Source organism: Staurois parvus, unplaced genomic scaffold, assembly GCF_062004578.1.
Source record: "Staurois parvus isolate SC_StPar_1 unplaced genomic scaffold, SC_StPar_1.0 ptg000226l, whole genome shotgun sequence".
Classification (NCBI taxonomy): domain Eukaryota; kingdom Metazoa; phylum Chordata; class Amphibia; order Anura; family Ranidae; genus Staurois; species Staurois parvus.
This window is the reverse complement of record NW_028318022.1, coordinates 5,080,133-5,106,323: the sequence shown is the minus strand read 5'-3', so window position 1 is coordinate 5,106,323 and position 26,191 is coordinate 5,080,133. Positions and strand designations below refer to the sequence as shown.

The window sequence follows — 26,191 nt, the reverse complement described above, 5'->3', positions numbered from 1 at the left end:
AATCTGGGCCCCCTCATCAGTATCCCCCTTATCAGAGACCCCCTAATCATTGTTCCGTCATCAGCACCTCCTCATCAGAGACCCCTCATCAGTGCCTCTTCATCAGTGTATGCTCATCCGTGTATCCTCACCAGAGTCCCCTCATCAGTGTCACCCTTATCAGAGACCCCCATATCAGTGTTCCCTCATCAGCGCCCCCCCATCACTGTCTTCTCATTACAGTCTTGCCATCAATTCCCCCTCATCAGAGCCCTGTCATCAGTGTTCCCTCATCAGTGCCCCATCAGTATCCCCTCACCAGTGAACCCTAATCAGCGCCTCATCATCAGTGTCCCCTCTTCAGTTCCCCTTCATTAGTGAACCCTCATCAGTGCCCCCTCATTAGTATCACCCTCATCAGAGCACCCCTCATCAGTGACCCCTCATCAAAGCACCCTTCATCAGTGACCCCTCATCTCAGCTCTGCCATCTGTGCATCAAAGCACACCAGTCTAGGGAGGGAATGGGATTTTAGGTGGGTAAATTGTTGGCAGTGATCAGCACTAGCACTGGTTGGGGAATTGTTAATCCAAGAGGAAGGCCTATGATGAAAGAGAGATTGAGGAAGAGCCAATGTCTCCCGATGCTCTCAGCAAAGCTTGTGAGAGCTGAGAGAAAGGAGAGAGCCGCTACAGATGAGCACAATGCTGGATCGAGATTGGGCTCATAGGTAAGGGTATAGCACACATACTGAAACATTTTCTATCGTAATGCAGGGAATACATTAAGGTAAAAAATGTTTAGGCTTTACAGCCACTTTAAAGACTTCCTTGTTACAGAGAGCGATTACCATGTAAAAGAAGGCTTATGAAAGCTTGTCCTGTTAGGAATGTCCTTTATATCTCCATAAATCCTTTAGAGATCCTTTATATCTCCATAAATCAGAGCTGTCACCATTCACATGTCCTCTGCCTTTTTTTAACAGTAATAAAATTATTTTTAAAAAAGAAAAATGAAGTAAAACTTTATGAAATAAAAAATATGAAACACTTTACAAATCATCCCTACACACAACACATTTATACATACACATGACATTCTACTCATAGACAGTAAGGATGCATAGGTATACCTAAAGGCTTATTGCACTATCTACATTTGGTATCCATGCATATTATAGATTTGAGAAAATAAATTAAGGAGCATGATTTTAGTATAATGTTAAACAGATATTTAAAATGGTAGTAAACTCTATAGTAAAAGTTGTACCTACAGGTAAGCTTATAATACCTTTTACCTGTAGGTACGGTGAATATCTCCTAAACATGCCATTTAGGAAATATTCACACTGGCTCTAGCAGGGCACACTGAGTGTACCATTAATGAAGAGAGTGCCATACCACAATGATGACTCCTGTGAGCATGCTCATGAGTGACATCATTGCTGTGCATTCTAGCACATTATAGCATACACTGCAAGGAGCCCATTAGAAAAAGGTGGCAGAGTTTACTAATGCTTTAAGGTTTTTAGCATGAATAATGTGTTTTCAGTTTTCCATACCTTTGTTTTTTTCATTTCTCAAATTGAGCGACTTTTTAGTTATCAAATTAGTGACTTTTTAAAAAATACTATGCGAAAATTGTCATAATAATTCTTACTAAGTACAAGAATAAGACTGTTCTAAGGTAATAAAATAAAATTATGTGTACATTTAAAGCATTCATTCTTAAGAAATATTAAGAAAAAAGGTATGCAAAACTGTAAAATGCCATGAATTTTATGCTTGTTATATTTTCAGCTTCTAACTGTCTTTGTGCATGAGGCCTTAAAGTATATCTAAGACCAAACCTTTTTTCCTTTTTTCTAGTTTTGATTAGAGTATGACCTGGTGAAAGTGTATCAAATTATACTTTTGATGCTTGCCCTGTCTTGGTGGTATCCCAGCATTTTAAGTCCCAGAGACACAGAGAAAGGGAGACAAATCTCTTGAGAAGGAAGGTTGTCATCAGAATAAAGCTGACCATGGCACTGAAAATTGAAAATTCTGTATGAAATTGAAAAAACAATAGTAGCTCTTACTATTGTGCCATAATTAGTTTAGTTTTGCTAAACATCTTCAAAATTGTCCCTGGAAGACTAACCATTCCAAGCAGGGACATTTAGCCCTGAGCACCCACATCTCTTGGTTCCTAATGCCATGATCATCTGACTTTTTTTAAGCTTTGGCGTGCTAGTACCCTTTGCATTGCAGTCTCTGGCTTTTACAGACCCTGCAGAAGTAAAGAGCAGAGGAAGGCTTACCCTCAGCTGCTCCTCGGCTCAGATGTGCAATGTCACATGACACTGTTGAGGAATTCCCCTACACTATAACCTGCTACTGTATCTGTATGTGCTGCTGGTAAGTGTATTGGGGAGTCTGTAGCATGTATTGAGGGGGAGGTTTGTACTGGGAGGTCAAGGGGTTTATCTCGGGGAGGAAAGGTCTGTACTGGGGGGATAGAAGGTCTGCACTGGAGTGAGAAGTCTCTAATGAGGGGTGAGGTCTTTTTTGGGGTGGAAACTGGGAAAAGAAGTCTGTACTTGGTGTGTGGGGGGGGTAAGGTCTGTACTGCATTAAAGAGGTCTATATTAGGGGGTATTTTGAGGGGAAGTCTTATTGGGGGGTGATTTGGGGTGAGAGACGTTTGTACTGGGAAGGGTTTGGGTTCAAGAGATCTCTACTGGTCTCGGTGATTTGTACTGGGAAGAAGGGGTTGCTTTTGATTATGTATTATTGACTCTTATGTGCTACACTAGGCATTCCTGATCCTGCACTCCATGCATTACACACGTCTGATCATTGAACTCCATGCATTACATATTTATTTCCCTTGTATTGTGTGCGATACATACTTATGAACCCTGCACTGTGTGCAATACATACTTCTAAACCCTGCACTCTGTTCATTGCATACTCCTGATCCCTGCAATTCACATGTTACAAATGCCTGACTTAAACTCTGTGTCACACACTGCAGACCCCTACACTCTGTGGGTTACATGCTCCTGACCCCTGCACTTCATACTTTACATACTGCTGACCCCTTCAATCTGTGCATTACATCTTTCTGATTCTTGCACTCTGCACCATGCACTCTTGACTCCTGTGTTCTGCAGTATGCACTCTTAGCCCTTCTGTTTTGTGCCTTACACACTACTGACCCTTACATTCCATGTTACACACTCCTGACCTCTGCAGTCTGTCTGTTAGGCACCACCTAAACCATAGCAGGGTAGGCTCAGAATAGCTAGGAGGAAGATATTTTTAAGTTCAGCTCACTGGAAGTGACAAGGACACTATTTTTTGGCAAGATCAACAGGTATTTTCTGAATTTGCTGAAAATGTCCCTAAAGCAAAAAGCAAAAATGAATGCAGATGCTACTTCTAAGGAGTTTAAGCTGCAATTTATTGCTTTTTTGGTCTTGGAGTTTAGTTATCTTTTAAAGTACTCCTGTTATGAGAGGAAAGGTAGGCTTCCGTTTCTTACCTCTTCTTCTTAAGATGCTTGTTCCCCATCTATCATGCTGATGCTTTGGCTTATAATAGGGATAAGATATTATAACACTTTTCAGAAACGTACTGTAAGCTAGATCCATTGAAGTTAAAGACAGCCAGGCAACTAATATTTTCAGAATGAACCACCATTGGCAGTCTTCTGGTTTGACTCTTGACAGGTATTCTTTAGAGAGGATTGCAGAGACTCCCTCTTGAACACACTAGCATCCACCCACAATGTAATATCTTTGTATTCCAACTGGTAAATGGAAAACTATTTATATTTTTTCATATGATGTTCTTTGGGAACTAGACCAAAATCATCACGCTGAATTATGAAGGCATATAATGACAGCCTATCACTCCATATCGTTTTCACATGTAGCCTATTTTATTAAACACCCTGCTTCATTTGAAAGGTGTTTAATGGATTTAAAATCTGAATGTCACTTTCCACTAGTCACCTGCTGACTAGAAGGTACATTTGACATGATATACAGCAGGGGAAGCTGCTCATCTGTCTGAAGCTTATTTCAAGCCCTGACCAAAACATCATGCCACTGGTCTTTGAGACAGACATTTACATACATACTTTGGATCTCTCTCCAGACAACATAAATCTTCAGCTCTAGCTTTCTCCAACTGCATTTGTAAATCTATTGCTTATTGTCTAGCTATAAATTGGAAAACTAGTTGTGGTGGTGGGGGTTGTATATGTGTATGCACCCCTCTCTGTATTTGCATATGGCTACTTTAAAACCTTGAAATTGACATTTTCCAAATAATAAGTAGTTACTTGAGTATAGAAACAAGAGAAATGCATGGTACTTGTATGTTTTCAAGGTCAGCCATTTACCGTGTATTTTCTCCAATTAAGTAAATATTAGAAGCCTACAGAACTGTAAATAGTATTTATTATATGAATGCATGCCTTGGTACCTTGGGTAATTGAACGCTTGAAGCAACTTCATACATCTTTCATTATTTCTTAAATTGCTGAAGCTAAGTATTATGCAAACTCTTTAATATTTACTTTAATGCACATTTTCAAGTTATGACTCTAGAGGGTTATACAGCTTGCACTTCACACAATACTAAAGTAGAGATAGGCAAATCTGTCCAGGTTCGATTGACCAAGGGTTTGGTGAATCTTCAGAATTCAGCAAACCTTAAAAAAGAAATGAATCCTATTGAAGTTTATGGGGGTGAATCCTGTTGTTAAAGCGGACCTTCACTTTTAATTAAGGTTAAGGTTAACCTGCCTCCTCCCACCTTCTTCTCTCACAAATAGATATAAATATATTTTTGTGACATTTATTTGTGCTGCAAACCAGTACTTCCTCATTTTTTTCTGTCCCTCTGCATGTGTGCATATGTGCAGCAAGGCTTTGTGTTCTGAGTGAGCCCTACAGCACATCTGCATTTGCGCAGGTTTACCTGAATACCTGGGTTTTCATGGGTTCCCTCAGCACATATGCAAAGACTGCAATTGTAGAAATCCTAAATCCTTTCCATCTTTGGCATGCACAGGGAAATCTGAAGGGCGCTCACAGGACCCGAAGGCATATCTGCACAGTTGCCATAATAGCAGGACTTGGTAGTGGGGGTGGGTGTTAGAGCCAATACACAGGGGACTGAAGTTCCTCTTTGTGTCTTTAACTTCTAAGACCAATTTATAGGACTAATAGCCAAACTATTGTAAAAAAAAAAAAATTGTGTCAGCTTGGATAACGATTGGCCTTTTTTTTCTCAAAGGCAACCATATTAGTGTGACAATCAGTAAGGATGATATGCTATGTAGTGGCCCTATTTCGGATTGTTTTTGTTTATTTGAAGCTATTTATGGCACTTTAGGTACTGTGTTTAGACTCAGGCAATCCTATACTAATTAGTTTAGTTATTACTATGCTAGCTTTGCTAGATGGGGGTTGCATTGATTACACACAGTGGACCATATGACTTCATGACATCCGGATAGATTTTAATTTAATTTTGGGGAATGGTGAAGGTTATTCCTCTTTGTATTTTATTTTTTGTGCTGTAAATTGAGGCATAATAAAGATAATTTGAAAAGCTTTATCTGTTTTATATTTTCATATGGAGTACAAGCCATGGGTTCCCTGATAAGTGGTTACTATAGGGTCTAAGGTGTCTATGCTTTGACCTATTTTTTGTAATTGAGGAAGCAGCAGCAGCAGCAGTGGACTCAGGGGATAGACAGTCCCATAAGTCTCAGTTTTCCATTGTAACCTGGAGTACCAGTCCTCTGCAACAGAGCAGCATTGAGCTTTGAAACCCTTCACTGGAAATCATCTGCATTACAAGCATACCAACTATCATCCTAGTGATATCTCCCTGCTTTTCTGCAGCATAGTATATTAAACTCATTGGGTATGTACATGCAAAGATAGATAGATAGAAAGAAAGATAGAAAGAAAGATAGATAGATAGATAGATAGATAGATAGATAGATAGATAGATAGATAGATAGATAGATAGATAGATAGATGTTCAAAGAACTATATTTATCCTAGATGTAAGATTTTTTTTAAAAGCATGCCACTGCTTTTTTTAAAAAAATCATATAATAAAAAAAGAAGAAATTGTTTATCACTATTCTAAAAATTAACAGGACATTGCTATGTTTATACATACAGACAAGCAGCAACTATTTTGTCATTACATTAGAAATAAGGCAACTGCTTTGCAATAATTTTTCTTTCTTTTTTTTTTTCATCCAGGTACATTAGATATTACACAGTGGCTAAATGGTTAGCACTTCCACCTGGCAGTACTAGGATCATTGTTTTGAATCCCAACCACGGCACCACCTGCCTAGAATTTGCATGTTCTCCCTGTGCCTGCATGGGTTTTCTCTGGGTACTCCGGTTTCCTCCCACACTCCAAAGAAATTCTGGTAGGTTATTTGGATCCTGTCTAAATTGGCCCTAGTATGTGTATGTATGAATGTGAGTTAAGGGCCTTAGAATGTGCACCCCTTGGGGGTTAGGGACTGATGTGAATGTACTATATATATATATATATATATATATATATATATATATATATTTATAAATATATAAAAGCTCTATATAAATATATATATAAAATTATAAATATATAAAATTCACAGCACTCTATAAGTAACTAATATAAATAAACAGATAAATAAATAAGATAATAATAACAATGCTTCTTATATCTAGCAAGATGGATGATAGATAGATAGATAGATAGATAGATAGATAGATAGATAGATAGATAGACATTAGCATACAAAATGTTTGTGTTAGAAATGTAAGTTTCTAACAGAACGATAATAATAAATTTATTATTGAAATGACAGCCTACAAAATAAATCTTGTAATAGCCTATGCATTGATAAACTACCAAGACGTGAACTAATATGCTTAGAGTTAAGATATACTTTATCAGGATGACCTAAAAGTGTGGTAGTCCAACTCCATGGCAGCTATATATAGCATCATGCTTTGCCATACATGGGATGGAAGGGCTGCAGCATTCCTTTACAGATAGATATTATTTTTGTTTTCATCACCCAGGATCTGGTTAGTAGGTTAACACAGACTCTGCAATACCCTGCTTGGAAGGTTTTAGTTCTCCTCTCATCACTGGTAAGTTAGTTTTCATCTATGAATTTACTTTAGTGTGAAAGTCTATTGCATCTAATTACTGTTCAGTGGTTATGTCATTTGGTTATGACACTGTTCTGAATTTAAATTTTGCATGTCCTTCCATTGTGTATTAGTGCAGAGGTGAATAGGCAGCATCTAAGTAATCAATGACGTTAAGTCTAATGCAAATTAATTTTTGCTTACGTCTTTAGGGTGTTTTTAGAGGGTGAAAATGAGACATGAAATATATAGACAGAAGAAAATGAATGGCAGCCTTTCAAAAGCATTTATTGTAAGCCTCTGAATCATCTAATGAGCTCTCTTAGCTCTCTAAGATTTTACTATAAAAATCCATGTACTTCAGCACCTTGAATACAAGCCAGATAGCTAATAAACTGACACTTCCAAAGTGGTATTAAAGGCATTACATGGCAATTGCTAGCAATATGGGATTATTAGGCAAATGCCATGCATTTCAACTACGTATTCTGATATTTCACTGCAGAACATCCAAGTAGGATCTGTGGGATGAACAAATATAGAAATATTTTCTATGCTTTATAATAAACTGTATTAATATATGTACTATGGGTACAACTGTTTAATTTGCCAAATTATACATTTACTCACACTATCTATTATGTTTCCTGAAATACCAGGGTGAATCCATAAAAGAACATGGGTGTGCTTGATGGAAGTTACTTTATGCAGTTAAAGTGGCTTAAAATTAGCTACTTGGGGAAAAAAAAATTGTGTTATCCCTTAGCATTCATCTTTTCATTTTTCTTAAAAGCTAAAAAATGAAGAGGACTATGATAAAGTCTTGTTACTGTGGGTTTCTGTACTTTGCACACTGTTTGCATTACCTTCTTAAAGTGTATCTAAAGTGGAAACTTTTTTCTTTCTTGAAATTTGATAAAAATGGTGGAGGGTTAGGTCTTCTGTCAGTTGGTTCTCTTTTTATGCTGATGACCACTGTTACCAGGACTGAAAGTGAGGGAGAATTCAACATTTGAATCTCTGGAAAAAGAATAGAGGGAAAGTGTTTCTATGGAGATACTTTTTCCAGTGGCAACTGTGTACAAGGCAAATTGCAATTTCTACTTTGCAAAGACTTCCTCTCAATTCCTGTTCTGTCTACAGGACAGGAAGTAAAGAGAAATTTCCACAATGAGTACAAAACTGAAAGGGGTTTTACAATTCCTGACACCAAATTTAACTAATAACATAGCTGGGCCATTCATAGTGTCATGAATTCTGCCGGTTAGTTCCAGGAATTTTGACAGCTGTGCTATAATGGCTACAGCTGCATGCAGTTTGACCGGTTAAGGCAGCCAACCCTAGTGGCTGGGATATGACTACGCTATGTTAGCAATCCTTCCAGCAGGTTGATAAGGCATTTCCTGCTGGAAGGCCATCTTCTTTACCAGGCAGTTAAAGGAGGTCAGAGACCAAGTCAACTGTCTTAGCAGCTTCTGTGTGGTCACAGATATATTTAAATCAAAAGGCCTCTTTTCATACCTGTAGCTAGAAGCATTTGCCTCCAGGGTTCCAATGAATCAGGGCACAGCAGGGCACAAGTTACACTGTACTTTTCAGGAGAACAGGAACTCATGCACCCCAAAACCAAAAGCCAACTATCAAATTCTGAACCAGAGCCCATGAAAGTGCAAAGCACTCTTTCTACTCCGCATTTGCTCCCAGCCCATTACAGACACAGAATTTCCAGTCAGTTTAAGATTGCATTTTAGCAGATTTACTTTAACATAATTTGTTAGCAAAGAATCTTTTTTTTTTTTTTTTTTACAAAGAGACATTTACAACTTGGTGGCTTAAGGTGGAACTTCACTTCCTGGGATTAATTTTGATCTCTGATTTGTTCCTGATGACATCATCAGAAGGCGGTCTGGGCCCTCACAGCTAGCCCCTGATGACACTCCAGTGCACATGCTCAATGTGTTCTATATAGCCTCAAAGCCTACTTGGATGCCTAGGAAGTCTTTGATGCCTCATTGTTGCCTAGGTGAGAAAAGTTTAATTGCGCCTGTGCTCTGCAAAAAAGGGTAACCCCCACCCTTAAAAAATTTCGATTGACTAATTGAGGGGTGGAAATAAGATGCATAAAAGTTATAAAAGTGAGTAAAGGTCCACTTCAGGCACAGTTCAATGGAACAAACATATTTCAAAATTGCTATTACTTATAGTGTCACAAGTATTTAGTTAGGACCATAAAAAAGTGTAAACTCTGTCCTGTCCATACCCAGGAGCCTCTTCTGAACTAGGAGCAAAGTCCTAAATAGCATGAATACTCACAGTGCTTTTAAATCTCTTTTCTGCTGTACTTTGGAGTTCCCTTGTTTCCCCTAAAGGAAAAGCCCTTGTGTAAGATACACCTGGGCCTCACATCTCCCGAGGGCCTACAAGAGGCAGCCACATGGACTTGCACCTACATGCATGGAGTAGAGTGCTCAGTGCTGCAGTTGAAACAATTGAGTACTGTCCGTGATACTTTTTTTATTTGCACTAACATACAATTTTCAGGACAAGCTTTCGGGGTATGTCCCCTTCTTCAAGGTCCAATCATCTGCAGTTAAAACTCATTAGTCTGGCAATATATTAGCTTACAAAAAAAGTTACATGGCACTCTACAAATATGACTTATCTATGCATTAAAGTGTGTTTATAGCCCATCCACTAATAATATGCTGCCTCAGCTCACAAAAATGAGTCTGAAAGTGCTTGTGTTTTAGTATGAATCTGCCCATATATGCAGCAGACAAATGAACATGTATATTCCCTTTTCCGTACTACCTGATTCTGCACTGCACATTTCCTACTCCACACCGCACTACGTACACTGTGTTCTACATTCCTTATTCCACCCTACCTCATTCTGTGTGCTGGACTGTGCATTTTTTTATTCTGTACGCTGCAGTGCACATTATTTTTTTCCATACCACTTCATGATGTATGCTGTGCCATATGTTCCTTATTTGGTTCTTTTTCCCCCGCAGACTAAAAGTTCCCAATCCTCCTGCTTATTTTCCATTGATCCCAATATTGAGACTTATTTTACTTATACTGATACCAATAAGGTTACTTATTTAACACTACTGACACCAGGAATAAGACTTATTGACCCTCACTGATGCCAATGATGGCCAGTTTAATCCCATTTTCTCTTCCATTTTCTCTGAGGAGTATTTTGTCTTAAACATGGTCAACCAGGGAGAAAGATGTGACACTACAAGTTAAATGCTCTAAAACCACACCCACTTGATCAACCACATCCACTGTATTGGACATACCCCTACACCCTTGTGGGTGGTATGCTTTGCTTGCTGTATTTTTCTTTTAGTGCATTGGTGTCCCTCCTACTTATTTTTAAAAGTTGGCAACTATGAAAGAGTATGTTGATGGTACATATCCAGGTGTCAATAACCAAACAGGACATTCAGTTCTGAATTTGAGATTCAGATTTGGACTTATACAAGCATAGCCAAACTTGAGATATCTGGCTGTGAGCACTCAGGTCCTAAAGCTAATTCTGGTGGATCAGGGTCAATAAAACGGTTGTTACAGTATAAATTGATACTACATGGTTTATTTATTGTGTATTGTTTTTATAGCCCATCAGCTTAGAGTTCATTGACTCTGAAAAAGTTGTAAATCATTTTGCTAAAAATTTCAAGACAGGGAAAATACTTGGATAGGAGAAAGATAATAATTTTCAATAGAACCAGTGGATTTTTATATTTTATTTTCTATGTAGTGAATTAAAAAAGGCCTGTGTGATACACTTTTGGTGCATTGGCCTGTAATTTAGGTCAATACTATTCTTTATAAAAAAACAAACCGAGAACAAAGTAAAATACACATGAGCACACATCAATGCAACACATGTTAATGCGTGCATTAAGGTGCAAATGAGTTCTAAAGGAAAATTAAAAACAATTTGCCACAAACTTTGTTGTATGTTTGAATTAAATATTTCACTGAGATTGTAAACATTTTACTAAAAATTGCATGCTTAGATTGTTGTCCAGTACTGAAGATCTTGGCTTACATATTTGATACTGGACTATAAATGAGGTCCAAATAATCACACTAGATAATCTCAAGCAGTATAACTGGAAGCAACATTGTTTGCCTGGAATGAAAAGTTTTGTGTCACTCTTAATTGTGGGCCAATAAATACAGTGCCATTGAAGTTATGGTGTAATGAGTGATTATGTGTTGCTGGACCTAAAAGGATATTGCTAATGAGCAGGCATCATGTACTTTCCTTTGCTAGCTTTCTCAGATGTTTATTGGTATTGAAAGTGTTTAGCACCCATACATAGTTGTAAGTTGTTAAAAAGTCACAGTTTGTACAAGTATATTTACCTAATAAAATTAGCAATTTGGTTAAGTATTCCTAGCCCTGAGTCATTAAAATAAATGTGTGCATTTGCTTTGATTTTAAAGGGAACCTATCACAAACTGACTAGCTGTGTTACAAGATGCAGTTTTTTATTTTGAGCTGCTGTTCTGGGCGAGGGACTTGGAGTGAAGCCGAATAGGTTCAGTTGCACTGCTGCAGTATATAAACTGAAAATCAGAGAATGACAGTTTGATCTTAAGATTCTTACATTTACTTTCTGACATCATGAAAGCTATCCTTTGCATTTTCCCCAACAGAAAGAGCTAAAGAACAACACTCACTCTTGGAGATTATTTTGTTATAAGCAAGACTCTTATGCAGGCCATAGATGAGTCGAAAATCTGCCGATTTTTCGGCCGAAAATAAAATCGGCCGATTTTCGGATCGTTAGTGGGCGATTTGGTCGGCCGATTTTCGGTATTTTGGCCGTTTTTTTTTTTCGGTAAAGTTGGAAAAAAATCGGCCGATTTTGCCGATCGGCCGATTTTCGCGGCAATTAGTGGGCGAATCGGCCGATTTTTTACCGATAAAAAAACTGCGCATGAGCAGTGACCTGCAAGAGGAAGACAAAAAGAAGAAACAGAAGAAGAGGAAGAGGATGAAGAAGAGGATGAAGAAGAGGAAGAAGAAGAGGATGAAGAAGAAGAGGATGAGGATGAAGAAGAAGAGGATGAGAATGAAGAAGAAGAAGAAGAGGATGAGGATGAAGAAGAAGAAGAAGAGGATGAAGAAGAAGAGGATGAGGATGAAGAGGATGAGGATGAAGAAGAGGATGAGGATGAAGAAGAAGAAGAAGAAGAGGAGGAGGATGAGGATGATGAAGAAGAAGAGGATGAGGATGATGATGAAGAAGAAGAAGAGGATGAGGAAGAAGAAGAAGAGGATGAGGATGAAGAAGAAGAAGAAGAGGATGATGAAGAAGAAGAGGATGATGATGATGATGAAGAAGAAGAGGATGAGGATGAAGAAGAGGATGAGGATGAAAAAGAAGAAGAAGAAGAAGAGGATGAGGATGAAGAAGAAGAGGATGAGGATGAAGAAGAAGAAGATGAGGATGAGGATGAAGAAGAGGATGAGGATGAAGAAGAAGAAGAGGATGAGGATGAAGAAGAAGAAGAAGAAGAAGAAGAAGAGGATGAGGATGAAGAAGAAGAAGAAGAAGAAGTAGGATGAAAATAAGAATAATTCCAGTCCAGCAAAAAGTGTCTCTGCAGAGAGCTCCGCTATTTCTGACAGTTCTCTGACAGTTCCTTCACATTTACAGCGGTTGAAACATTGTATCTATTTGTTTCCGAATAAAAACATCTGTATCCTAAATGGAAATAAATAGATACAATGTTTCAACCGCTGTAAATGTCAAGGAACTGTCAGAAATAGCAGAGCTCTCTTCAGGGACACTTTTTGCTGGCTGTAGAAGGGATGAAAATCGGCCGATTTTTTTTTACCATTGATGGCAACGTCGGCCGCTTGAACGACCGAATTTTCGTTTTTTAAAAGAAAAATCTGCCGTTTTTCTCCCCATCTATGGCCTGCATTAGAAAAAGTTATTTGCTATGAGATTATATGAGCACCAGGGCCAATTTGCAGCTAACGAATTACAGTTGGTATTTTTACTTTTCTTCAATAAATGCTATATTTTTCTGTCTTCACAAATCAGTGAGGACTTTTTGTTGTTTCTGCTGCAATGTGTCTGGGAAAACACTGAGCTCTGTGGCACTGCTGGACATGTAAAGAGAAGGTGCTGGGCTCTGCTTGGGACTTGAGGGATGTTTAGTGAGCTGTCCTTTGTGCCTACTGGAGCATCTTGAGCTGATGGTTCTCATACTGTCTATGACAAGAAGCTGAGTTAAGGGTCCCCAGCAAGAGCAGCAAGAGTTCTGTGTTCAGAGAAGGTTCTTCAGCACCTTAGAACTGTGTTAAGAAGAAAGTTTTGCCATGATATGTGAAGAGAAGTCATTGGATGCTTCAGGAAATGTTATTATAATGCTCTAACTACAGTATGTCTAAAGTTGGGCCTAGGCCCATCTGATAGCTGAGAGTGTAACGGAATCTTGATGCTGACTTTCAAACCAGCTGATCTCAGTGACATATGGATATGGTACAGCATGACATTTTAGGATGCAGATAAGTGATGAGTGAACAGGACAGACACAATAGCTCATACAAGTTTCTATATATAACAACATTCTTATTAACAAAATAGGGCAAATTTACTAAAGAAGTTATTTTCATCTTATATTGTATTTACTTCATATACCCAGTCATGTTCAAAGAAATTTCAAAATAAAAATATAGATTTGCCTGAACCCTAACAAACACCTTCTAGAGTGTACTACTTTAGTAAATATGATGCTGTATGATTGATATATGACTGCCACTAGAAATCCCTTAACTTCTATAAGAAAGAGATATACTTAATTTTTAGTGTCCAAATTATGTGTATTTAGAAAGGCACAGCTGTGTATTTAAGGATTTTTTAAAATCGGTACACAATTTAATAACTTTGGAATTCATTAATTAAATAATATAGAATAACACAATGTTTAATGCCTAATATACTGTATTTGCTAATAAAAATATAAAAAAGTATCAATGTATTACACCAAATATAACCAGACTTTAGTATAGCATTTTGCATAAAAACCTGCTGTTTCCAGGTCCAATGCTTTATTAAACACTCACAACTACTTGGAAATTTCTGCTATGGATAGAATTGTAGGTTTAAATAGAAGGTGCCAAAATGTTGAACACTTCTGTTTTCTCTTAATTCTGAGAATGTTCACATTATGCCTAAAAACAAATGAACACTAAAAATATATTTTTGAGGTTTTCTGAATTTTACTATTTAAGAAAAAACTGTTTATTTTGATGCTCTATAAGGGATATAGGATTATAACCTAATCTTCATGCATCTGCATAACTAAAGTAACATTGCACATGTGTTATTGGCTTTGAGTTTGGGAAACAACATAGTTTAAAGCGACATAGTAGCAGACGCTTGCCTTGCAATATTAGCAGTGCATGTCTAAGTCAGTCTCTTTTGACGAAGAAAGATTTTGTGTAAGCGCTTATGTGGATGGAAGTCTTAGCAACCATGCTGAATGTTTGGAACAGCTGCAAAGGCTGGTTTGGATATTATCATACCTAACACATGTCACAAGTGGAAGAGACTCGGGAGCAGAAAATAATTTTGTCCTTGTGTAAATCTAGGAGGCATACAGTAAATTCTGAATGTGGTGTCTTTAAAGAAAAAAGGTAATAATTTAGCAACATCAAAAAAATATCCATGTAAAAAAAAAATCTAACCAGCATACATTATTGTATATACATAATTTTGTGCACCTGTTTTTATATTCCACAGTCTAAAAGTTTAATGTTTTGTCAGGGTGGAGTTGTTAGGGTAGGTACACATTTGTCTGGTCCTTTTTGTCATGATGTAGCTTGTTCCAAGAGTGGTAGCTGCAATATGTAGCTTGTGTATATTTTGTATCACTTTCCAATTTTCATAAAAGTCCTATTCATTCATATAGTGGTAAATAGCTAGTAGAAATAAACAGAAGTCTTGGCTGATATAGAAAATGCAATTTAAAGGTGTCACTAAAAATGAAAAGCAAATGTAGTACCAATCGTGAAAAAAAAGGAAGCATGTAAACATCAGAGGGAATGATAAGAGATAACATCTAAGAATTTGATGATTAAAGTAGTAACCAGCCTGGATTTATGAAAGATAGTTATTGCCAGGCCAACCTGTTAACATTCTATGAGGAAGTGAGCTGTAATGTGAATAGGGAAAGGTCTGTGGATGTGGTGTACCTGGATTTCACCAAAGCATTTGATACAGTACCCCATAAATGCTTAAAGTGGAGTTCCACTCACTCTGTAAAAAAATAAAAGTCAGCAGCTACAAAAACAGTAGCTGCTGACTTTTAAAAAACAGCCACTCCCCTGTCCCATGATCCTGCATTGCCCCCGCCGCTGCCCATTTCACCGGCCGTCCTGTATTCCAGGAGGCCGGCATCTTCAGTGTGGGTACCCGGCTGTGGCAGCTTGCAGCTTCACAGCCGGGTGCCCACTGCGCATGCGCGATTAGCGCTGCACTTCCTGAATGGCCCTGTTGTCTTCTGGGACCTGTCACGTGTCCCACAAGACTTCGGGGAGGGAGGGTAGAAGGACAACGTCCGTTTCCGATCACCTAGGTGATCGCAGAGGAAGTGGGAGCGGATACCTATTCCAGCCCCGCTCCTCAAAGTTGCCAATCCTTAATGTGGAGCGGGGGACCAATCTTTAAAGCGGAACTTCCCCTTTTGGGTGGAGCTCTGCTTTAATTTACAAAATGAGGTCTGCTGTCATTGACGATAGTGTATGTACCTGGATAGAGAACTGGTTGCAGGAGTGTGTCCAAAGAGATAAATAGCATAATTTTTGAATGGTCTGGAGTTGTAATTGGGCTACCCCAAGACTCTGTCCTGGGACCAATTCTGTTTTACTTGTTCATAAATGATTTGTTCATAACTGACATTGAGGTTGGCATAAACAATTCAATCTCAATATTTGCTGATGATACAAAGCTAAGCAGGATATAACAACTTTACAAGAAAATCTCAGTAGAAAAAAAGGCATGGGTAACCACATGGCAAATGAGGTTTAATGTTGAAAAATGTAAAGCAATGCACTTGGTGGCTAAAAATATGAGTGAAAGTTGCTCACTGGTGGGGAACCTCTGGGGGAATAGAGGATGGAAAAGGATTTGGTAGATCAGTCTCAAAAATGACATGCAAGCTGTAGCAAGCAACACTAGCAGACTATTAGCATGCATTAAAAAGGGTATTTACTCAAGAGATCAGCCACATATGCCGTCCATTTCTGGTCTTCTGGAAGGATGTGCTGAAACTGGAAAGAGTTCAGAAAAGGGCAACAAAGTTCATAAGAGGACTGGAAGACCTCAGTTATGAGGAATGCCTACATACATTCAACTTATTCTCCCCGGAGAAGAGATGCTTAACCCTTGATGCTGACCACATGGAAATTAGCGGCCTCACAGAACTGGGCTTTTTTCCATGGGGCCGCTAATTTGCATACCTGTCTTTCTGCTGGGAGTGTGCACTGTTGTTTGTGGGCTGTACTATGGGTACAAACAACAACTAACATACACAGCTGTGGTATCATAGCGATTGCTAGGAGAAGGAGAAATTATTTTGGGTTGTTCTTTGGTGCTAGGTTATGGTAGTAGCAAAAAATATACAGCTAAATTGAAAAAAAATTGTTTGGTTTTTTAACTATTTTGGGCCAGTTTTCCTTTGGTAATAAAAAAAATTAGGAGATATCCATTACCAGTTATCACCAAACGAAATCCGAATTTGTCCTTAAAAAAACAAGGTATAATCTACCTGGATGAGCAAAGTAGTTGTGATGACATGTATGGTTTTGCTAACACATGTCAAAGTTGCAAAATTGTGCTTAGGCTTTAAGATTTGTTTTACCCTCAGGCACAAAGGGGTTAAGGTAAAAAATGATCATAATATACAAATATCTAAATTGTGTTTCTAGCATACGGAGAAAATGAATTAGACTCAGTTTGCTTAACAAAAGACATGGCCACTCAATGAAGTTGGATGAGAAGCAGTTTAACTTTAGATTTTGTAATGGGTTTTTTTACTGTTAGAGCAATATACATGGATATGCGAAATGATAGTAATACAACCGTATACAGCGCACACACACACACACACACTGAAGTGGATGGACTGGTGTCTTTATTCAATCTTACCAACTATGTAACTAAATTTTATTTTAAAACGTAACTGATGTATGTATCTAAGTCTGTTTTGGTATCAAAATCTTCAATTCTCTGCTGCTCAGACCAAGAGACGGAGAGTCGCGCTTTCTGGCCATTCAGTTTCTGCAGTGTACGCATGTGCTGGCAAATGATGAGTCAAAGCTGAATCCCCATATTTTTTCTTGTTTGCCACCCACTGCATCCCTAGCAACCGCCGCCAGCACGTTAACTTACTTGGCCAGTAGTCATGCAAGCAATGGGGAAGGGATGGCAGTGATATCATTGCCCAAACTATAGTTTTACTTATAGTTCTACATCAAATGTCAGTTAAAAGCAGGCAGGCAGCTCTCAAAACATGAAAGGAGATGATTCATATAAGCTTAACCTGGAATGTCAAATATAACTAATATTTGTATTGTTATTACAATGCTGATGTTATAAAACAAAAGTATTTGCTGATCACTAGATCTAGATCTTTAACTTACCAGTATGTTTTTGGATTATGGGAGGGAACCAGCTTAAGGGAGAGCGCACACGTTCCATATGGATTGAATCCTAGTACAGAGCAGACTGAGCACTGAACAACCAATCATCCACTCTGATCCCTAATAAAAGGGTATGAAAAGTAAATATCCATCTTTTTATTTGACTATTGTTTTTTTTATCAGAAACCCTAGTGCAAAGTATAACCAGCAATGATGTAAATCTTTTATTTTTAACACTTCTGGTTACTACTGTAGTACTCCACTCTAACACATGCTATGGGCTTTCAGGCTATCTTTCAGCTTTTGGGCATGTTCACACCAGTAAATGCAATGACAATACAGAAAAAAATGTTTTCTATGTGTCATATTTATGCCACATTGCAGTATTTCGTTGTGTCCAGTGCTGCGTGATATTATGCAACATGTTTGCATTATATCGTACCTCTCGGGATGGCCCTGCATGTTTCTGCTGTGCTGCTGTGCAGTGACATGAATGAAGTGTCACTTGTACAATTTACAAAAAGTTGAAAGAAAAGAAGGGAGCTCTGTAATGTTATAAAACACTCATCACCCTGTCCACTGCACTCCATCGCTCTTCAGTCCAAAATGGATTGTGTGAACGGGCCCTTATACAAGTAGATTTGTGTATACAAAATTTATTTGGCCACAATATTATTAAAAGTTATATTAGTTTAATTTTGAAGCACTTGCATACACATGAATAAATTGCATGCACATGATCTTTCTTTGAAGGTTTGAGGTCCTTTCGTGATGACTTTGGATCGTATTCAAGCAATGCGCTACTCCAAAGTATATCTGAAACTAGGGATTATAAGGACACAAATGGATTATAAGGATCAACACGTTATTGGTTCTTCTTGTTATTTTATGTAGCAGGGTTTCCCCAGAGGATCTGGGGTATCAAATACTATAATCCAGTGGCTTGTTGATGTTATGAATAGTTGGATAGGGATCCCAATGGAGGTTATTTAAATAAAACGAGAGGATATCAAGATATGCCATTGTCCATAACAGTCAGTTAGAAGTTAGCTTCATTATATTACACAATGCTGCAAAAACAAATTTTTAGAGTTCTATTTTTGTTCTTGAAATTTTTCATTGAGCATGCATAATTTATCCCAGATTCATTGATGTGTGAATTACCTACACGGTATGGGGAGTGTATGGGTCATATACTGTTTAATGCTTACTCATGCATGTATTTAAAATGTGTTTTCCTATATATGTTTATGACAGTATAAGACAAATAATCATACAGGTTGTAGTAAAAAAAGGAATGAAGCTATCTGAAATCCCTCACTCATTCAATATGTAGCACAGTTAAAACAGAACATATTCACATGTTTCATTAAATTATACACTCACCGGCCATTTTATTAGGTACACCTTGCTAGTGCCAAGAAAATATCCCCCACACCATTACACCACCAGCACCACCAGCCTGAGCTGTTGATACAAGGCAGGATGGATCCACACTTTCAAATTGTTTATGCCAAATTCTGATCCTACCATCTGTCCATTCTTCTCTGACATCAATCAGGCATTTTTTCCATTCCTGCCGTTCACTAGATATTTTCTCTTTTTTGGACCATTCTCTGTAAACCCTAGAGATCGTTGTGTGTGAAAATCCCAGAAGATTAGCAGTTTTTTAAATACTCAGATCAGCCTGTCTGGCACCAACAGCCATGCCACGTCCAAAGTCACTTAAATCCCCTTTCTTCCCTATTCTGATGCTCGGTTTGAACGTCAACAAGTTGTCTTTACCACGTCTAGATGCTAAATGCATTGAGTTGCTTCCATGTGATTGGCTGATTAGCAATTTGTGTTACCAAGCAATTGAACAGGTGTACCTAATAAAGTGACCGGTGAGTGTATATCTCAAAATTAGGAGAATTATACTGTTGTTGGGTCCCAAATCCTGCTTCATAGAAGCCATGGTCAGCATACACTGTACTGATGATGGCCGAATAGCCTGAAATAGCTGAAAGCAGTTTGGAATAAATGGCTCTGTAATATTAGTCACAGAATTATTGTTACGCTATACACCAATTCTGGATGTGCATCTAGCCAATGGGAAGTAAAGCAAAGTTTTTTATGGCTCCACCTACTGTCCTGAAATGAGGAAGAAGCCTCTTATTTTTGAATATGTCATGTAGTGAGACACATGAATACTTTCTGTTTAAAAAGGCTTTACTGTGCTGTGTCTATATATACTATATTTGTGAATGTGTATAGTTGTGGGAATTGTAAGTTTAATGGACTTAAAATGGACTTTGGGGGGGCGGGGGGAGCGGGCACCTGAATTTTGACAGGTATCTGCTCCCATTTCCAGGTCAAATAAATTAGGCCTTTTTTGTCCAATATTTTGTCCAGTTCAAATGAAACAAGAAATGTCACTATTATACCTACTGTGTTTAATAGGCTATCAAACCCTACTGGGTACAGAGTGAATCACTACCCCAACTGTTACCAGACTTTGCTGTATACCAAAGCAATTGTGTTTGGGTGATCTTTGGGAAGGCTCTAGAATCCAGTATTGCAGTGTTCTGAACTGGACTGCTTTCTTGTGGTTTCTTTTGACCTGCTTCTGAGTGTGATTTCTATTTCCAAAAGACTTTTACAGCTGTATTAAAGCTGTATTAAATCCAAAACACAAATGTAATATATTGCAGCTTGCCAATCATTAGATGTTGTGGCTGCATTAGTTTTCTTTTCTTTGGCTTTTTCCCTTTGTTTTCACCTGGTGATCTGGCTAGAAACACACCTCCAGTATTATTGAGACACCACTTTGGAGGAATAAGGACATGAGGCACAGCAGACAGCAGCATTGTCAGTTTGGGTGGAAAAGATAAATACATTAGCAGATTTTAGAACAGTAACTAATTGAAGCCAAACTCCAGCTCACACTTTATAATCAGTTATAGCAAACATTTTTTTTCTTTTTGGGATAAAGGTTTTACATGAATAAATAAAAGCTGATCATGCTGTAAAAATTGTTTGAGCTTTTATAAAACAACAGACTTTCTGTCTGGTTCACCAGATGAAAGTAGAAAAAAAGCCTAAAAAACAAATTGAATATAGTCATCACATCTAAGAATTGGTAAGCTGCAATATAATAAATGTTTGCTTTTGGGGTTAATACCACTTTAATCTATGCCTCCTGAATAAGTTCTAACAGCTTGGTTTGGTAATCTACTTTTGATTGGAAGGAGAGACTCAAATACAGTAGAGCCTACCATGTGGGAATAGGCATGAATTCTGAGTCTGCACCAAGTCTGGAATGTTTCACACTTTTATTCATAGGCAATTTAGAAAATTCAAAACTCTTTCCTATAACTTTTAAACCATAATTTTCACACATGTCCTTACATTCAATGCTGTATGCCTTCCATCTGTTCTAAAATTGACTTTTGTGCTAGTGTATTAATAAGGTACATGCTATCAATGTTTCGTACAGTGACTCTACACTATTTATACGTGTATGAGCTAATACCTAATCTATGGCATATAGAAAATGTAATCAGTGATTACAAATGAAACAAATAATCACCCAGCATGTACATCTATTATTCAACGTATGTCTGGCGATCTTCCTCTCTGCTGTATTCACAAGAGAAATCAAGCATGTCACGCACAGTTCAATACCCCCTATGTTCATGTGCCTCACCATTTGTATAACAGCCATAAGTCATTTCCATGAGCTTGATGCTGTATGAAACATTGGTAGTCGATAATACACAAAAATATCCCCTTGTGCTAGCCTTTTTCTGTTGTAGCAATCAACTGCGCGTTATGGGTATGACAGCTCAATTCATCTTAGAACGCCGAAAAAGACCTGCACTATGACTAATGATCAGTTTGTCTGAAACATGTAAGCATTGCTTCCCTCATCTATTCTAATAAAGTCAGCTTTTATAAGGTGATCAGGATGTGCTAGTGATATTTGATTATGGATACTACAAATGTGGTGAGAAAAACGGGCAGTGACACAATGGCACTCACAGGGCCACCAAAAAAATGACCACAGACTGAAATAGAGAGTTAATTTAATTGCATTCATTCCAAAATGCCTTACTTAAGTTTAATGTAATGGTATGGGTATGTCCAATTCAAGTCTATGGGATATTTCTGGCAGGCAGAACAGCACTACATATTTGCTGTGGAATGTGGTAAGTACCTGGGTTGTAAGGTTTTTACTTAGTATAGTTTGGGGGGTTGGGGGGGGGGGGGTAGTGGTAGGAGGTTTTAAGTCAAAGTTTCACTTTTCTTTTAAACAATACTGTTCAGTAGTCTCAAGTTAGCCATTATAACATAACCAACAATTGGTCAAATACACTAATTGAAGTGAACTTACAGTCATTTACAGGGTTTACAATGCAGGAAAAAAAGGAACAAAACAGGCATGCATAGTAATAATCTCAGGACTAGATCAAGTTTGATAAAGAGATACCTCAAAATGATCATCCAGGTGTCTTATGAGCATTACAGCCACTGATCATTTGCTAGCATTATAACAAAGCGTGGTAAAATAAGCTTTAAGCATCTATTATCCGGTCAGTGCCACCAAACACTGGGGTGTGCCAACTACTGGTGAGCAAAGACCAACCTAGTGTGTCAGAGGTGGACAAAGCAAGGAAGCAGGAACAGTATAGCTTGAGAGAAAGGCTGGCAGTAGCTCACTCGTGGAAAGGGAAGGGCATTTGCTAGATATTGAAGGGGTGTGCAAAACATGAAGGTGCCAAACCAGGGATCTTAGGCAATGGCCAAAGGTAGGAGAAGCGCCCCAAAAAAAAGGGGCAAATAGAGAGGATAAGGACGGAGGGGAGAGAGAAATGTTTTGTTTTTTTTTAAACATAAAAATAAAATAATTTTGGGGGGGGGGATGGAAGAAGGGTAGGGAGATGGGTGAGGGTAGGGGGTTGGGGTGGGGTAAAAGTAACTAAAAGGGAAAAAGAGTGAAGGGAGGACTGGAAGATCCTCTGGCAAGAAGCCTCCCCAACCTCGTCCTGCAAGTGTGAGGGAGCGTATGAGTTTGAAAACAAAACATGCAAAAAGACATAATCACCAAAACTAATAAACAGAAATTATTAAAAAGAAAAAAAGAAGGCCATAAAGCTCATTATAACATAACCAACATTTGGTCAACTATTGTACAATATTTGAAGTAAACTTACAGTCACTTTCCAAGATTACATTAGGAAGGCCATAATGGTTCTATCCTAGATAAAGTCCCAAATTTTATGAAATGTAAAAGGACATCATTTTTTCTTTCACACAAAGTACTATGAAACTTTCTTGTAAGATATAATCTGATTTATTAACTGTTTCCACTGGGGTATGCAGGGGGGGGTGGGTTCATCCATCTTATACTGTAGCAATGAGCAATGTTTTCTGAAGGAATATTTTGATGTAGGATTTTATCCATGTTTTTTTAAAAGGCCTACTCCAGCTGAAACTTTTTTCTTAGTTGTAGGTAGTTTTAAACTTTAGTTTATTGAAATGTAAATGAAAAAGTAAGGATTAATAAAATATGGGTAACATCTAGAGATCATGGTCAACACAGTAACTTATATATATACTGAATTTTTTCTGAAATTATTTCTGAAAAAAAGCAGTACACTTCCTGGTATGTGAGGGTGTCTATGCATCCTTTACATGTGGCCTCATAGCTATAAGAGGTGTGTCTAAAAAGTTTGGGGAATAGTCAGATATCTAAACAGCAACATGGGCCAGGTTTGCACACAAGCACATGGCTATCCAGAGCTATCGAGAAGCACTACCTAGAGTACACGTGACTGTTAGGTAAACCCACTGCAGGCAGTCCAACATAATCTGTGTGAGAGGCAGGGTCACAGTGCAATGGAGCAACGAGTGAACATTCGAGCGAAGTTCTGCTACAAATTGGGGAAAACAGCGATGGAAACGCATGAAATGTTGGTGCAAGTGTATGGGACGGAAGCCATGAGCACAAAATGTGTTTACAATTGGTTCAAACACTTTTTCGACAGGAAGGAAACAACAGAGGATGAGCCATGTTCATGTCGGCCATCAACAAGCAGAACAAGCAGAACCCTAGGTCGAGCGAGTGCGACAAATGCTGGCATGAGATCAGTGACTGACTCTACAAATGATGGCAGAGGAATTGGGCACTAGCAAGTACACGGTGCGCACCATCACCTGCAAAGATTTGGGCAAGCGGAAGATCTGTTCCCCAAGCTGACAGATGAACAGAAAGCAAAATTAATGGAAACCTCTGGAGATTTCATTACCATGTGTGACCAGGATCCATCCTTTATGTGAACCACCGTCACAAGGGATGGGACCTAGTGCCACCAGTCCGATCTGGAATCTAAGTGGCAATTGATGTAATGGCATTCACCGTCTTCCCCACGACTCAAAAAGAGTTGCCTGCAAAAGTCCAGGTCAAGATAAGGCTGATTGTGTTCTTTGCCAACAATGGCATCATCCATCCAAGGAGTTTGTTCCTTTGGGTCAACCCATGAACACTATATTCTACGAGGAAGCTTTGAAACGGTTGCTACAAAGTTTCCAGAAGCTTTATGAACGTTGCCAAAAGTGTGTTGTGAAGGATGGCAATTATTTTATAGGCCAATAAAGGTAATTTGTTTGTATCTTCTGTTTTGTTTGTTTCCTGACACCATTCACCAAATGTTTTAGACACACCTTGCATATCTACAGTGTGAAAACTAAGGCACTGCTGACTCTGACTGTTGTCTTAGCATATTTGGAGCAAAATTTGGTGATGACACTACTGTGCTATTCACTCTTCTCCTTACTGAAAGCGTTCACATGAGGAAACAAAGTCCTACCTCTTAAAAAATGGCAGCCTTTGTTCAGAGACTCAATGCAGAACATGGTAAATCAGTAATTGATAATTTCAGCTGCAGGGAGAACACAAGAAATACTGGTGACTAGACCTTTCTCCTCTGCCTGTCTTTTATAGGGCAAAGCTTCCACAGTTCACTTTCTTTTAACTCTCATTGGCATCATCTGCTATGTTGAATGTATAAAGATTTTTTTGGAATAAACACAGGTTGGACAAATGCTTAGCAATTTCATTTAAGCTCATCAGTACTACAGAAAGCACACTCGTTGTGATCTGCATTCTGCATTCCTTGCCTGAAGCTGAAAAGTACTTGAAGGGTTTCATGAAAGCTTCCCAAGGCCTTTTAAATGCTTTATGAATTTAATGTACTTGAGGCTAGTTTTTACAAGCTAAGATTACAAGCTAAAATCTAACAATGTCTGTCTGCATGACACCTTAACTGATAAAAGTAGTCTCATTTTTACAAAAGTATTATATTATGAAATATCAAATTAGTTAGCACCCAGGCAAGCATTTGCTCTTAGATGATTGTAAAAAAACAAATATTGCTTAGTGGGCTTACAACATAATCTCAGAAAAATGTAAGAGAAAAAAAACAAATGTTATTGTCATAGACAATGGTTCTGTTCTATAAGGGGAGCTGAACTGTCTGCTCAGGAAATTCAGGAATGCTGCAGAAGGGGTTGAGCATAGAGGCAGGTGTCACAGAGGCACTTAGTGCACTATGGAGCCACAGGTTGACAAAGGATGCTTCAGAGTCACTGCTGAAGGATTTGCGATGACATCACCCAGCTCCATGCTACTAGAAGTGTAGCTCTGACTGAGTATTGCGGTAATTTGAGTGATTGCTTTTTAATGCTATTAATGGTATTTTATCAGGCGAGTGCATTACTTTGAGTAAAACATTTTTTTTTTTAAGAAATTCTGTCTCATAGTGGTCTGTTTGTCTCTTTCGAGTATATTGCAGCTGGCAAGTGGTATCTTGGTCCCTTAAAGGAGAAGACACTTATATTAGCAGAAGTGCAGAAATGGTGGAATTGACATTGAGCCCATGTTACCCTAGATGGAAGGGGCTATGCACATCTGACCTGTAATTCTTTAGGGCCCATAATTTAAGGTGAGGGAACAGCAAGCACTGAGGTGGAACATGGTGTGCTTTGATGCCTGCAGCACTGGAGTTTTAGTGTCAGAAGTCAAATATAATTTCACCTGCAAAAGTTCCAAAGGACTTTTTGGAATTTTTAATATACTTTATTTGAGCTTTCACAAATTTATACTGCTTGGGTTATAAATCGCATAATTTTATTGTTTTCTGTGTAATCGTTCGGGGTGTTTAGATGCTTATAGATTATTAAGCAGAGTGGCGCTATTGTTTATTATTTTATAGGTACTGATATGGGAACACGTCAGGTGTCTGCAGGTGTTTGGGCTTAAAGCAGCTGTGTGGTTGTCATGAATAGAGAGAAGTGAGCAGTCAGGACCTCTTTCC

At 38.3% G+C, this 26,191-nt stretch overlaps 1 protein-coding gene across 2 annotated transcripts in view; it reads left to right on the top strand.

Annotated features, from left to right (window-relative positions):
* Window positions 1–6,998: 6,998 nt before the first annotated feature.
* Window positions 6,999–26,191, top strand: part of MYOM2 (myomesin 2) — a 178,996-nt gene continuing 159,803 nt past the window's right edge. For both annotated transcript variants that reach the window (XM_089679521.1, XM_089679520.1), the window contains exon 1: window positions 6,999–7,150. The gene's annotated coding sequence lies outside the window, so the exon portion shown is untranslated. The remainder of the gene's footprint in view (window positions 7,151–26,191) is intronic.